The sequence below is a fragment of the Palaemon carinicauda genome, chromosome 44 (genome assembly GCF_036898095.1).
Source record: "Palaemon carinicauda isolate YSFRI2023 chromosome 44, ASM3689809v2, whole genome shotgun sequence".
NCBI lineage: Eukaryota > Metazoa > Arthropoda > Malacostraca > Decapoda > Palaemonidae > Palaemon > Palaemon carinicauda.
In genome coordinates this window covers 43,893,068-43,908,789 of record NC_090768.1, presented here as the reverse complement: position 1 = coordinate 43,908,789, position 15,722 = coordinate 43,893,068, and the positions used below count along the sequence as shown (strand labels likewise).

General features: G+C 33.0%; 1 protein-coding gene across 1 annotated transcript in view; it reads left to right on the top strand.

The window, feature by feature from the left end:
• The window catches only part of LOC137634191 (uncharacterized), a 23,938-nt gene extending 19,250 nt beyond the window's left edge, over positions 1-4,688 (top strand). Inside the window, exon 8 of the mRNA XM_068366462.1 lies at positions 1,566-4,688. The gene's annotated coding sequence lies outside the window, so the exon portion shown is untranslated. The remainder of the gene's footprint in view (positions 1-1,565) is intronic.
• The last annotated feature ends 11,034 nt before the right edge of the window (positions 4,689-15,722 follow it).

The window sequence follows — 15,722 nt, the reverse complement described above, 5'->3', positions numbered from 1 at the left end:
TTGCAAATATTCTTCACAACTTGCATGATTATATAGCCTTTCTTTTACCATAATCTCATCAACAGCCCATCAGCCCTCGCCAGCATCAAGTGGAATAGGCGATACGCATGTGTATTGATGGAAACGTGTGGAATAGCTCTATCATGCAATGCACACATTTCCACCCTCAAAAGCTTATATTGAAAATATTCTTCACAACCTGCATGATTATATAGCCTTTCTTTTACCATAATCTCATCAACAGCCCATCAGCCCTCGCCAGCATCAAGAGGAATAGGCGATACGCATGTGTACTGATGGAAACGTGTAGGGCGCTAATTTCCACCCACACAAGCTTATAATATATTGCAAATGTTCTTCACAACCTGCATGATTATATAGCATTTCTTTTACCACAATCTCATCAGCAGCCCATGACAGCACCCAGTTACTGCACAACCACTACAACAATTAGGCTAAAATCACTGGCTACATTACCACTTGTACCTACTGCACAGCCACTATAATGTTTATATCGTTTCCAAAGGCCTTGTAAACATTGTAAAATGTTCCTGGCTAAAAACACTGGCTTCACCACTACATGCACTCACTGCACCGCCTTTTCAATGACGCATGTGTATTGATAGAAAAGTGTGGAATAGTGTACCCCCCGTGTAAGTTGCATGCCAACAGAAAAAAAGACGATAGAGCCTAATAATGTGTTCTTATTTTCTCATTCGCCCGACGCTCAAAGCTAGCCATCATACCTTGCATGATCTCGCCGTTGCACGCATCAACATCCTCGCTTGCTTTGTGCATTTCTCGCTGCAAGTCATCCCGCCAGCCGCTATTGTTGACTTTATATTGCAAGATAAAATCAATGTTAAGAAGTTAAGCTAAATATTCTTGTGAAAGAAAAACATAAGTTATTTCAATGTATTTATAATTCAGTATTTAAAGAAAGGCAAATCTTTATTTACACAGAAAAATCTCCCAATCACATAAAAAACGGCACGTAATGAAGTCTACGGAGTTTTCAATTACCAAATAAAAAAACAGAACCCCTCATTAGATTATTGATCACCAATGGCAATAAAAATATAACAGTACCTCATATATGTACATTTTCAGTCATTCATACTTGTACATTTGGTTATGAGAGTCATTTCACATTGACATATTCAATTCCAAATTGTACACATGACAAAGATTTGCCATACATTGATAAAACGATGTCCTATGCTTTTACATTATATATATTATATATACATATATATATATATATTATATATATACATATATATACATATATATACATATATATACATATATACATATATATATATATATATATATATATATATATATATATATATGTATATATACATACATACTTATATGTATATATATATATATATATATATATATATATATATATATATATATATATATATAACAAAAAAATAAAAGCCAGCGGAAATGTGAAATGTATCTAACGAGCGTAGCTCTGGTCCTACCCCCCACACACAGGTGATCACCTGCTCCTACGACGAGTGATACCATCTAATCAATTTACTCAATTTCAGGTGTGATTACTCAGCAAAGGGCCAATGGTATTTCGTTTTCATAGTTCGAGAGAGAACTGCTGTGATCAAGAAAGCTGCTCTTCGCATAGATTGTTTACAATGTTTTGTTTATGTAAATATAGATGTGTTCTTCATATACGTGTGGTGCAGTGTTGGCTACTTTTCAAAATGATTCTGTTTACTGCTGTTATCTTATTAACAGAATATTAAACAGTAAAATAAGTGAAAGATAAAAATTATTAATATTGAATTAAAGAGTAAAAATAAATGAAAGATGAAGATTATTAACAGAGAATTACAGTAAAAATAAAGAAAAGATAAAATTATTAAAAGAAAATTAAAGAGTAAAAATAAAGGAGCGATAAAGATTATTGATAGAATTAAACAGTAAAATTGAAGGAAAGATAACAAAAAATTTTCTATTCAGTACAGTTATTTTATCAACAGAAAATTAAACAGTAAAAATAAAGGAATGATAGAGATTATTAACAGAGAATTAAACAATAACAAATAAAGGAAAGATAAAACTGTCATTTGATCTCAAATTAAGATGGTGAATGAAATTTCATTGAATATGAAGGTGTCCTTTTCAAATAGATAATTCAATTTCCCCCTTTTCGTAGTTTAGTAACTTTTAATAATTTCACCCAGACCAACCTTCTAAAGAACGAGTTGCACAAAGTACTTTCTATTTCCATATATTGGCTTTCCCGTTTCCCACAGTCAATTATACAATAGTCAATTTTTTTAGCGAGGCAGATTTGCACTGATTCGCAGCGGTGGCCCTTTAGCTCGGAAAAGTTTCCTGCTATCTGATTGGTTAGAATAATCTTGTCCCACCAATCAGCGAGCAGGAAACTTTTTCGAGCTAAAAGGGCACCCCTGCGAGTCGGTGCAAATCTGCCTCACTAAAAAGAATTGACTATAATTATCCTTCATAATGAGACACGGTAACTCTCCATGAGAGTTATCAGTCAAATGATAATAAAAAAAATGTCAACATTAAATATTGAAATTCGTGTGGAAGTATTATTCACTTCTATTAGGTACAGTTGGCTTCATTAATTCCGGTACATTTCGCTGGAAGCTAAGGAGACGTTTGACAGCTGCACATTGCAGCTGGTAACACTGTTTGGCAGAAGAGAAGCTGTTGGTAAGGCTGTCTGTAAACGCGTGATCAAACGCATTTTTAATTAATTTCACGAAATGCTGTTAAGCAAATAATGTTTTCCCACACAGCACTTCGTATAAATGTACCAGAATTAATGAAGCCAACTGTACCAGACTGGTAATTTGTTTATATAACCAAAACCTTCTAATGTTGATTACAATTATGTAGCCAATACTGTAACATCATTTTTATATGTTCTGTTCATGCAAATGTCTTGTTAGAAGTTCTTATATGTATCAGTACAAAATTATTACGGACAATTTCCCCTTTGAATTTAATGTTGTTATGTTATCCTTGATTACCAATGCATTACCATTGTTAAATCCCAAATTTCATGTATCTTGTGTATAGAAGTTTGATTAACAATCCATTACTATTGTTAGACCACAAATTTCATGTATTTTGTATATAGAAATTTAATTAACAATCTATTACTATTGTTAGATCCCAAATTTCATGTATTTTGTGTATAGAAATTTGATTAACAATTCATTACCATTGTTAAATCCCAATTTTCATGTATTTTCTATATAGAAATTTGATTAACAATCCATTGCCATTGTTAGATCCCAAATTTCCTGTATTTTGTTTATTGAAGTTCTACGGGTGTTTTGAAAATCATTCATAATCAAGTTTGCTGAGGATAATTATATAGTCATGTTCATTGCATTTTAATGTAGTTTTGTTGATGGAATTTACGAATGGGTTTTGAAACAGCAGCGGACGCACCACAAATAATGGTCCCTTGATACCTAACCTAAATTTAAAGGGAGTGGGATCTCCACACAATTCAGTACCTTAAATGTCTGTACTGTGTAAACATGTGTAAGATGATTGACACCAGTAACAGAGCATGATGGGAAAAATCCATCTAAATTCAGTTGATTTAAAACATTAGTTTAAACCTTGCCCAAAAATGTAAAACTTACAAAGGAACGTAAACCTTGTATGGGAATTTAAACCTTGCCAAGGATTTTAAACAGGGAATTCAAAACTTCCCCGCAAATTAAACCTTGCCTATGAAATTAAACCTTGTCAATGAAATTAAACCTTGTTAAGGAATCTACACCTTTTCAAAGAGTTTGAACCTTGTCAAGGCAACTAAACCATTTCATAGAATTTAAACCTCGCCAAGGATATCAAACCTTCCAAGGAATCTAAACTTTGGAAAGAAATTTAAACCTTACGGGATAATCAAACTTAGCCAAGGACTTTAAATCCTCTGAACCCTTTGCCAATTAATGCAGGCCCTGCCAAGGTATTTAAATCTAGCAAAGGAATCTTAGCCGTGCCTAGAAATTTAAACCCTGCAATGAATCATATTTCAAATTACTAATTAATATGTATAAAAGGTCAAGATATTCATTAATTATGCACCAAACGGCTGATATTAACTTTTGTACAGATGCTTCAAAAGTAAACAAATTGGTGCGTTCGCTGCTGATGATACTACAAACACACTTTTTATATCCCAATACATATGTTTTTTTCAGGCTATTTATGATCGTTGTGTCCATAATTTTGGTGAAAAATCCAAATTCAAAATTCCTTCCAAACGACTTTTCATTAATCTATTATTCAAAATATACTAAAATCTAGTTTGCATACAAATATTCTCTGAACAATTACTTACATTACTGCCTAATTATTAAAAAAAATCTCTTATCACAAAATCTGTATGACCATGGGATATCAACAAATAACTATAAGAGCGATATGAATTATTTTAATAGAAATCATTCCTATAAAACCTACTTACAATATAAATCAACACAGTCTCTCTCTCTCTCTCTCTCTCTCTCTCTCTCTCTCTCTCTCTCTCTCTCTCTCTCTCTCTCTCTCTCTCTCTCTCTCAGATTGTATATAGAATTCATGTGAATAAATAAAAATCATTATGAGATATAACATTTACAGGAAACAAATCAATATTTTCAAGGTAAACTAAATAACTTAATAACATATATATATATATATATATATATATATATATATATATATATATATATATATATACATATATAAATATATATATACACACACACACACACACACACATATATATATATATATATATATATATATATATATATATATATATATATATATATATATATATATATATATACTGGCCTGCCAAGGTTCCCTACAAGCGGTCTAGACTCTAGATATTACCTATCTAGACCGTGGTGCTGCCGTACGTTTGCTTGGCATATCTAGTATTACGCGAGTTCAGGTCAGTATCGATCTGATTATTAAAACGTTCTTGATAAATAAGAATGAGAAGCTTCGATATAAATCACGTTTATACAAGACTCTGTAAAATATCATTTGTTTTTCCTGGAGAGTTCTCATCTCACTCATCTAAATACTGTGAATTAACTTTAACGTTGAAATAATATATATATATATATATATATATATATATATATATATATATATATATATATATATATATATATATATATATATATATATATATACATACATATATATACATATACAGTATATACATACATATATATGCATCATATATATATATATATATATATATATATATATATATATATATATATTTCAACATTCAGACTAGAGCATAAACCATTAATACTAAGAAAATTTATACAAATGGAGAAAAAATAAAAACTCGCTTGTTATGACTGTTTTTCATTTACTCCCAATATATCCTTAAGTACTTAACAAACCAAAGAAATTCCCATTCTTTAATTACACACACCCAAAAAAAGAAAAAACTCCATTTGTACATAACATAGACTAGTGGTTACCATTCTGGTACACGATAATTAATAAAGGTAGATTAATACTGTTTAATGTTGATAACCCATCGTAAATCAGGAACTTATGTTTGTTCAAGTTTAAAATGGTGACTTTTGTAAAAGAATAAATTGAAAACGGGACAATATAACAGCAACCGCCCCCCCCCCCAAAAAAAAAAATAGCCATTCTGTTGAAGCACAGATCGTGAAAGAAATATAAAGAAAGGGCAAGAATGAAATAATAAATGGTAGTGGAAAACAAGTAGCTTACATTCTTTCGAATAACGTCAGTGGAAACATATTACTTATATACGTGAACAGGAATAACAATCCAATTGATATACAACAGGAATGCACAATCGAAAACGATTGTACATAATAACATCGACAAATTTATGGAGGAAATCTGTAAAAAAAATCCTCAAACGTAATGTGGACAACTCCCTGGCATACCTCAAGAATTATGATATAAATTAGAAAAAACTAATAAAAATGTAAACCGAAATGGTAACTAGATGTGGCCCAACAGTTGTACCAAAGTCGGTCTCCCATTAGGAACTTTAACAAATAAACCTGGGTAATATGCCATGGGCTTACATTATGTTACAAGGGCTACATATTGTTTTATAGGACAACACGTATTGCATCTCAGTCATAGTATACATCATGCAAAGTAAATATATAATCACTAGTTAATCATCTTGGTTTGAATTCTATTGTATTCAATCATTAGGCCTAGGCCTATATGAGGGTTTACCCCACCTCCCGCCAAAATGAACACTAAAATGTGACAATATAATTGTAAAATAAGGATGTATATCCTAAGATTTGACGTCTTAAAAAGACACTATTCCTTTCCTTAAAAGTTTCAATATAATTCATACCCTGCTGCCATGCCTATCTTAAATATGTTTACCAAAAATCATATGGGTTAGTGATAGCTTTCTCGAGGGTCTGGCCAAAAATTCAGTAACCTATACACCAGAGGCCTAGCCTGTTTTAAAACTGATACGCATTGTTTTAAATAACTTAATACCAAAATGTTGAATCAAAGAATAGTTTAGCATGTATGAAACCAACAAAATTACGAATGATATCTCAAAACTAGTAGTAAACTCACCTTTGATCTTCCCTCCTAGTCACGAGCTGTCACCGCGCAAACGTTCGTTCTTAGATGGATGCCACTATTTTATTCCAGGAGTATTTTTAGTGGCTTGGGTTTCACAAGAATAAATAATAAACACGAGAATAAAAACTAAACACAAAATAAATAACGGATAACGTCATTTAGATAGAACAAATGTACGAAAGTTACCGAACTCTCCGCCGACCGACTTCAAGTTTTGCTCTCAAATCGAAGTGTAAACAATACTTTTGGTATCACGCGAGTGTCTAAATTTTGGTTTTCATTTCAAGAATTAAAATAAATTAAAGTTACCTGGTATTAATTTCATGCCTAAATTGATGTCTCCGTATACTAATTTAAACGTATGCCACCAATATTATTTTTTTCCAGTGGTATTTAGTTGATCTACCACAGTTCAAAGCGAAGTGTAAACAATACTTTTGGTGTCACGCGAGTGTCTAAATTTTTGGTTTTCATTTCAAGAATTAAAATAAATTAAAGTTACCTGGTATTAATTTCATGCCTAAATTGATGTCTCCGTATACTAATTTCGAACGTATGCCAACAATATTATTTTTTCCAGTGGTATTTAGTTGATCTACCACAGTTTACAAATACAATGCATAGTAGACGATGCATTGTATACGATATACTTTGTGACAGAACTGGACTATCTTTCAAAATCCATTTTTCCATTAGACAGTCACATACAAAAAGAAAAAGAATTATTGCCCTAGAATCGAAATTTCAAGATGTCCCACAGGCCACAGTCGCACTGACCTACGGTAAGGAATTCTGCCATTATTGAAGATGCAATTGGTGTTTTTCCTTGTAAATCTATAAATGTAGGTTTAATTATTTAAAGGTCGCTCATGAATGGCATGGCAGGGGACAGTGACAATGGCCTAGAGACTGACCATATATGCATAGGATAAAAGCCCACGGCCCCTTTCCACCCAAGTTAGGACCAGGGAGGGTCAGGCAATGGCTGCTGATTCCTTAGCAGCTAGACTTAAACCCCCTTATTTGTTTGTCGTTTTAGGGAATGTTGAGACAGAGAAAGCCCTTGTTTACTAAGTAAGGTTAAAGGGGTTCCAGTGAAGTCAGCTTCTTAGGTATTATTGTAGTGTATTACTGGGCAATGTAACCTAGGAAAAAACTACCTTTTCTCTATCTATCATTATTACCCCGTCACCACCGAGAGGTGGGTGAGGATTATTTTTTGTAGATTTACGAATCTTTATTTCGTTGTTACAAAGTTTATGAAAGGAAACTACTTGGCCGGTTTACTTGAAATTTTCAGGAGGAATACGTACACTTTGACATACTATAAACCCCAATGAAATTTGGATCTCGTAGAGTTAAGGTCAAGGTCACATTTACTCGAAAGGTTCAGAATCAGATTTTTACTATGTCATATATTATACAATTTACTTTAAACCAAAACTTGAATCTTCATTTTCTGGTGCATAATAGGCTATATTATTCCATATATCAAAATATTGAAAATTCATAATTTTGAAGATTGGTAGGTTTCAAAGTTCAAGTGGGTTGAATTTTCAAGGTCACTGAATTTCAAAGGGCCATAACTGGAAGGTAGGCCTATACTGATACACACTCGGTTAAAATCTTTGACAGATGGAATACCTCATATGGGCTTAAAAATTACACCATGACCTTTGACCTGTGACCTTGAAAGGTCAAATTTAATATCACATAATTTCAGCAAGTTCAGATTCACACTCGTTTACTATTATTGACAGATAATGTAATGCTACAAAATCATTTAGAGCAAGGACACTGATTTTGTTAAGATTCACATGTGAGGAGCCGGATTTGCCAGGTCTGATACCGCTTGTTTTAAGAATTATTACTATATTCTAAAGTAATAAAAAGCTACATATTTTGACTTAACCAAGGATGATGCTATGAAGAGCTAAGGTTACCCACTTCTAAGTGACACCAATCATTAAAGGTTTCTGGTTTCAGTTCCAGTATCATCTGAATAGATGCTCGCCAGAATGTCAGACAGGCAAGCCCAATCCCCCACTGTGGTACCTAATCACAGCAGTGGCCTCCCCAGTAAACAGCTTAAACTCCCTGTCCCAGGCTGGGATTGATCTGCTGCCATGCGAATGCTAGACAAACACGTTACCACTGTACTAGCCAGGAGGCTACTTTTCATAAGGCAGCAGACAAGACAGCAATGACATTTGTGTCGTAGTAGGTAAGAGTTCATCTAGCCATGGTCTGTAGTAGGGTAGTGTCATCAGCGCACTTCACACAGTGAAATATGAGCATTACTTAGGGTATTTGCAATGGACTTTTGATATCTTGTTGCTCTTATATTTTTAGCCTTTTACTTTACCTGCATTCTCACTTACTTTCTTCCATTTTATTGTCTAACCTTTTAGCCTTTACTTCTTAGTGCAACTTCGGGGTAATCCTCCAGTTACACTTTGGTAATGAATGGCCTTTCTGGTCCTAACACTGCACCTTATGGCCAAAATTCATAAATAAATATAGCCAAGTCTGTATGAAAGAAATTTATATTATCTTTACTGGATTGTATTTATGAATTTGGGCCCTAAGACCCAACACGAGGGCCTGGGAGATCATTCAGCACCCACGTAAAAGTGTCACACTGAAGTTAAAGGTGAAGATGTTGGACAGCAAGATGGAAGGTAGAAAGAAAAAACAGTTATGGTAGAATGAAAAGTAAATGCAGTTACAGGCTGAAATGACATTACAAAAACCTTTTAGTAATGCCTATAATTCACCGCTTGAGGTGATGAGATGTTCTAACAGCTCTGCCCTCCTATATGGTATTTGGAGTCCAAATTAATCAATCAATCAATCCTATAGAGTATAAAAGTATTATCTATACTTATGTTATTGTTAATGGAATAAATATATTAACTTCCTTTTCTTAAAGATTTTGTCAGTTGTTGCAGTAAAAAGTCCCCTTGCGCTTTATTTTTCCATGATCAAAACCAAAAATTAGGAATTTTTACTTGGTTCCTTCAAATACTTCCCCAAATTTTGAGTTTGTTGATACAGTTACTCAAATTTATCAGATTTATTAGTCTTTGGCCTTCTGTTAAGTAACTAAAACCGATAAATAACAAAGTCTGATAAGTGACTGTCCCTAAATTATAATTTACTCATCAAGCCATTTTCAGGATATCCTGTAACTAATAAAAATAATACTGTACTGCAAAAAGATGCTTCTACTGTACATGATATTTAGAGTTTACTGACTCAGGTCTAAATTAACAAAATGCAAATGCATGAGAGACGTTTATAAATATATTGACGTTGACGCTGAAAATATTAAATTCTTGCATACCAAAATTACGAAGCAGCTATTGAAGAAATTAATAGGCATAAAATAACAATGTAAATTACTAAAAATATGAAAGGTGTAGACCAAAATAGATATGGCAAACAGCAATGAAATTAAAAGCAGAAGAATTTTGCAGTGAACTGGCAAGGGACAGACAATAGTAGCAAGAATTCATTGAAGGCCTATTTATCCTTTTGATTGACATACATTCTTCTTCAGTAGCTTTTACACTTGCTTACAAAAAAGCCTGTTCAAATAGAGCTTGAATTTAAATTTGAAGAAATTATAACAACCAAAGCCCCCCAAAAAATTAAGATAATTGACTAGTTGGGACAAACTTCAAAATGTAAAACTCCTAGTCTCTAGGGAATCAAGTACTAAACTGTCTGTTTTATATTCTTTCTGATCTTTTATGTGCTGGGCCTGGTTTCTAGATGGTCAATGTTGATATGTTGCAGAGGTTCCTCTTCCCCGGATCCTGCATCATGGTTATGATCTGTAACACTGGTTGCAAGCCCACCACAATATTTGTGGACTTTGTAAATGCCTAAAAAACAAATTACTAATGATATTACGTACCTGAATAGAAAATTGATTGTTATCAGTGTTATTTTATACGGGTAATTGCCTCATCAACCACCCTACTAAGTGCAATAACCATGTCCTTGTATTCCATTTTGATGACATAAATCAATCCTACGATTACAATCTAAAGTGGAATTCCTTGCTGAGCTATTTTTAAGGTCTAATAGAGCAAGCACATCTATGTTATTATAATAATCAATCCTAAGCTGAAGAACACTTGTGAATTTTTTTTTTTTTTTTTCATGTGAGCATATTCTTATGGAAAAGACAAGAGCAACGCCATTTTGGATAATGGTACAATAGAATAATATTAAGTTCAATAAATCATAACCACTGTTTTAATTTTAGGCGGGGCTATCCAAAAGGTTTTAAGGGCAAAATTATTATTATTATTATTATTATTATTATTATTATTATTATTATTATTAGCTAAGCCACAATCCTAATTAGGAAAGCAGAAGGCTACAAGTGCAAGGGCTCATACAGAGGAAGCAGCCCAATGTGTAAAGGAAACAGAAAAGTAGCAAATAAACTATAAATGAGAAATAGTAAGGATTATAAATTATATTAAAATGAAAATTATCTCTTATAATGATGATTTTAAATTATGTTAAAATCCGTAATATTGTTAAACGTGCAGATAAGGCATTTATAAATTCTAAACTGAGACTTATGTCAAGCAAAACAATAAAAAAAGAGAAGGTGGCAGGCTGGACATGGACTGGGAAAATTCTACCTTGAATTCCAGAGCTGCAAATATCCAATGTGCAGAAATATTATATATACTTCAGGTACTGCATATGAAAATTCAATGAATTATTATTATCATTATTACTTTCTAAGCTACAATCCTAGTTGGAAAAGCAGGGTGCTATAAGCCTAAGTGAGGAAAGGAAATAAGGAAACAGAATAGTGTGCCTGAGTGAGCCCTCAAGCAAGAAAACCTCTAACCCAAGACAGTGGAAGACCATGGTACAGAGGCTATGGCACTACCAAAGACTAGAGAACAATGGTGTGATTTTGGAGTGTCCTCCTAGAAAAGAGAAGAGTATCTGCAAATGAAACAAATAAAATTATATTCATTCAAAGCCAATCATGAAGGCAACCAAACAAGTTTTTTAATATCATTTCCTATTCGTATTATTTAATTTATTGTCCTTGCTATATATAAAAATCATTTATATCAATAGTTAACTTATATAAATAAACTAGTACTATATCCACATGAAAGTCTGTAAGCGCCAACGTCTTATGAGATAGCGTGTATTGAAACAGACCTTATTTATGAAAAATTCTTTCCATAAGATAATCCATTCTTATAAGAAAAAAGTTAAATTGACCTAATGCAAATCTCTATAAAAGAAAAGTGAAAGATAAAGTTTTAAAAAAGCAAAACAATAAAAAAAGAGAAGGTGGCAGGCTGGACATGGACTGGGAAAATTCTTCCTTGAATTCCAGAGCTGCAAATATCCAATGTGCAGAAATATTATACTGTATATACTTAGGTACTGCACATGAAAATTCAAGGAATTATTTTTATCCGTTTGCACACTTAGACCTCACTTTCTATTAGAGCAAGAGCAAATTTACCTTTAGTGCTTTTGATTTCAACATTGCAGAATATTGCTCATATGAATGGAACTTTAGGCATATCACAGCAACCACGGTGCAAACTCTCATATACGGCTATGTGGTATCAAGTTAAGGATTTGATGAAGCTTGTATGAAACTACAGAAAATGTAAAACTATCATATGACTCATCAATGGATATCTTTCAATATGATTTATGAAATAATGTAACAGTATATCCAGTCAAAGGAGTACATACAATTCTAACCCAATCATTTATGCATCAAAAACACAATTCATATACAAGCGGTAAATAATAATAATGAGAAGATTCACTTTCTACTTTCGGTTTCTAAATACAAGGCATTTACCTTCTCATCCACAAAACTTGCTGTGCTCTGAAGGAATTTTATTCATTCAAAGTATCAAAATCTTATTTTAACCTGTGCCTCAATCCCACTGTGGCATTTAGAAGACCATTCTAAACTGGGATAACTATTACTGTGAGTACCAACAAGAGTTATAAGGGGTAGTTATTAGTGAAAAATATAGTCTAATCTTTAAGTACTGTACATAAATTAGACTTATCTGAGCCAACTCAAATTAATCTACATTAAATATAAAAACACATACATGATAGTAAAATTCGTACTTGTTTAGTTGAAAATTAAAAGATAAGACGGTATGATATACATGAGCCAACTACGACAGATGTGAAAGGAATAAGGTACCTTGCTTCTCATGCAAGTAAGGACCAGGTTCCTGCAGTCTTGTGGCCATTTCCATAATGTAACAAAAACAAGCGAGATTCTTAGTACACGTACGGAACCATGTACATATTGAAGTATAATACAGTACCATATACATAGAAAAGATGCATCAATGAGAAATTCACTTCCCTCGCTTTCACAAAAAGTAACCCAAATCACCAAGATGAACTAAGGGGAGAAAAAATTCTTCCAAGAATGCTGATTATCATCTTAATTAGTAAGTGATCAGCCTGGAGTAAAAGAGTGTTAATAAGGGATCAAGTACTGTACCTATCCTACTGATATAATAGTCATATATTCCAAGCCCTCAACTTAACTTCTATTAACTACATTTTTAACAACATGGCTCATTCTCTTGGTTGGTTATAATTTGTACTGTGATACACAGCTACTCACGTCTTGCCCTTTTCACAGTCAATCACTTTAGTACCATTTAAATCTAGTCATAATGAGGATATCTATTATCAAATACATATGCACACAAGGATGGTAATCTTCCAACATCATCAGGGTCTATCCCTCGGTCATCTTCCTTTCTTATTGCCGCCTATTCCCAGCATTGGTATTTAATTTGCTTTCATAGATACTATATGTCTAGCCAATCACAGCCTTTAGAATTTAACAAAATTTTGAATAAAATATTTATTTTATGATGCATTATTATTACATGCCAAGTATGTATTCTTTTTGAATTAGACAAGTCCTTGCTGTGGTCATCCATTCAGGTGCTTGGTGGTATGGGATGCAATGCTGGAGTTGTTCTGCCCTTCTTGTGTTTAAAGCTCTGAAGTTTTTGCATCAGTAACCATGAACTTCATCGCATCCTGGTGCTTTCCAGTTTAGAGTTTTCTTCAGCTGGTTTCTTATGGCCTTGGTCGGGATATCAGAGAACCTTTGCTTAACTCTTCCATTTTCCTCAATTTTTACATCCTCACTGGGCTATTTTCCCTGTTAGAGCCGTTGGGCTTATAGCATCCTGTTTTTCCAACAAGGGTTGAAGCTTAGCAAGTAATAATAATAATAATAATAATAATAGTAATAATAATATATTTAGTTTTTGTGTAAATGTCATGTTCTCATTGTAATTTCTCTTTTGTAATTTTTTCTTTGCTTCTCTGTTCCTTATTCTGTGCCGAGCTGCATTTCCTATTGGAACCTATGCTTTGTAACATTCTACTTTTGTGGATTGGGTTAAAGCTTGGAAATAATAATAATTATAATGAGTCACCATTTCACATCCATAGGGAGCAATCATATACTGTATTATTATTATTATTACTAGCCAAGCTACAACCTTAGTTGAAAAAGCAAGATGCTATAAGCCCAAGGGCTCCAATAGGGAAAAATAGCTCAGTGAGGAAAGGAAATAAGGAAATAAATAAATGATAAGAATAAGTTAACAATAAATCATTCTAAAAACAGTAATAACGTCAAAACAGATGTCCTATATAAACTATTAACAATGTCAAAAACAGATGTCATATATAAACTATAAAAAGTCTCATGTCAGTCTGGTCAACATGAAAACATTTGCTGCAACTCTGAACTTTTGAAGTTCTACTGATTCAACAACCCGATTAGGAAGATCATTCCACAACTTGGTAACAGCTGGAATAAAACTTCTAGAATACTGTGTAGTATTGAGCCTCATGATGGAGAAGGCCTGACTATTAGAATTAACTGCCTGCCTAGTATTACGAACAGGATAGAATTGTCCAGGGAGATCTGAATGTAAAGGATGGTCAGAGTTATGAAAAATCTTATGCAACATGCATAATGAACTAATTGAACGACGATGCCAAAGATTAATAACTAGATCAGGAATAAGAAATTTAATAGACCGTAAGTTTCTGTCCAACAAATTAAGATGAGAATCAGCAGCTGAACATCAGACAGGTTATGCTCAAAACAAGGTAGAATGAAAGAATTAAAACACTTCTTCAGAATAGATTGATCACCGAAAATCTTGCAAGACTTTCTCAATAAGCCAATTTTTTGTGCAATTGAAGAAGACACAGACCTAATGTGTTTCTCAAAAGTAAATTTGCTGTTGAGAATCACACCTAAAATTTTAAAAGTCATACAAATTTAAAGAAACATTATCAATACTGAGATCCGGATGTTGAAGAGCCAGACCCACCGTCCTTGACCTGCCTACAATCAAACTTTGAGTTTTGTTAGGATTCAACTTCATACCCAATAATTTGCACCATGCACTAATTTTAGCTAAATTTCTATTAAGGGATTCACCAAACCCAGATCTACATTCAGGGGATGGAATTGATGCAAAGAGAGTAGCATCATCTGCATATGCAACAAGCTTGTTTTCTAGGCCAAACCACAAGTCATGTGTATATAGTATGAAAAGTAATGGGCCAAGAACACTACCCTGTGGAACACTGGATATCACATTCCCATACTCACTATGGTACCCATCAACAACAACTCTTTAAGATCTATTACTTAAAAAATCAATAATAATGCTAAGAAACGACCCACCCACTCCCAACTGTAGTTGATTTCAAGTCTAATGGCTATTTCTAAAAGCAATTGTGGTTTGTATCTCCCATTCGATCACATTTTTGGAAGTCTAAGATGCTCCTTAAATGCAGACTCCTTTACTTTTCACCTTTGTTATTTTATGGTTTCTTGCTGATACATTGAGTGATAAATTTATAAAACAGTTTAGGCTGGAAATTAAATTGACAGCAATTACTGAATGTTCAAGTTCAAGCCATGCTATAAGGTTTTTCTCACTTATCAGATTTTTCTGCTCGTTAGAAGTCCAGATCCCTGAAACATTTGATAAGCTAAA